At 59.2% G+C, this 1,123-nt stretch overlaps 1 protein-coding gene across 1 annotated transcript in view; it reads right to left on the reverse strand.

Moving 5' to 3' along the window:
• The window catches only part of LOC119587762 (protein tramtrack, beta isoform-like), a gene marked incomplete at its 5' end in the record, with an annotated part of 48,755 nt that overhangs the window by 20,471 nt on the left and 27,161 nt on the right, over positions 1–1,123 (reverse strand).

Below are 1,123 nucleotides of genomic sequence, written 5' to 3' on the forward strand. Positions count from 1 at the left end.
TTGTGGCAGAGGTAGTGGTGGCGGGAACCAGCTGTGGGTGGCGCCGCGACACGTGGCATCGCAGCTGCACCGCCTGGGCCGCCCTGTACGGACACATAGAGCACGTGTATGGCTTCTCCCCGGTGTGGATCCGCTGGTGTCGACGGAGCTCAGCGGGCCTCCTGAAGCCCTTCCCACAAATGTGACAGATGCGGTCCCATCGTAACAGTGGCTCACTCCTGACTACAGGTCCTGCCCACACCTCACTCCCTAGGCCCCCATGTACCTAGAACGAGACAAGCACCGCGTCATAACTCCTTCAACCATGCGGGACAAGGGCGCCAGCCAGCGACACCTCTCCTAAACTTAACAGATTTGTTTGCTTTGAGTGTGGGCAGTGAGTCACTGGGTGGCAAGGGGGGCCTGGTTTGGAACAAAGTGTCGGCGTAACAGGTGGGCCTTGAGGTGCACGGCCTGTGTGCCGCGGTAGCCACACAGCGGGCACTGGTACGGCCTCTCCCCCGTGTGGGTGCGGAGGTGGCGGGTGAGCTCAGCAGGACGTGCAAACACTCTCTTACACACAGGACAAGTGCGATCCCACCTGATGGCTGGCAGGGCGACATTGCCCTGGAAGGAGCGCACCCACCGCCCACCACCGCCCTCACACACCTACAGGGAGAGAACAGAGAACATGGGTGAGAAGGGAGTTTCTTCACCCACTCTAGAACACTTTTATTCTTAACATGTATTACTTTCTCTCATTTTAATCTCAAAGATTCTCTCTCTGTTAAGACTATGACAAGTTCAGCAATGCAGTGTTTCCCATCACAAGCGCTCCGCCGTTCAGTCAAAGCTCTGCAGCGCCGACGGGTTGTGGTGCGGGTGGCGGCGCGCAACGTGCGACTTGACGTGCGTGGCCTGCACGGCGCGGTAGGGGCACACGGGGCAGGCATACGGCCTCTCCCCCGTGTGGATCCTGAGGTGCCGCTGCAGTTCAGAACTCTTGGGGAATACTTTGCCACACACAGCACACATCAGGTGTCCGCTGAGCCTGGAGGCTGGAGGGTTGGCAGGAACTAGGCCGTGTGACCAAACACCGCCTCCAGGACCCACCTAGAACAGAGAGAAGGAACATCACCACCAC

This window comes from Penaeus monodon, chromosome 23 (assembly GCF_015228065.2).
Source record: "Penaeus monodon isolate SGIC_2016 chromosome 23, NSTDA_Pmon_1, whole genome shotgun sequence".
Lineage (NCBI taxonomy): Eukaryota > Metazoa > Arthropoda > Malacostraca > Decapoda > Penaeidae > Penaeus > Penaeus monodon.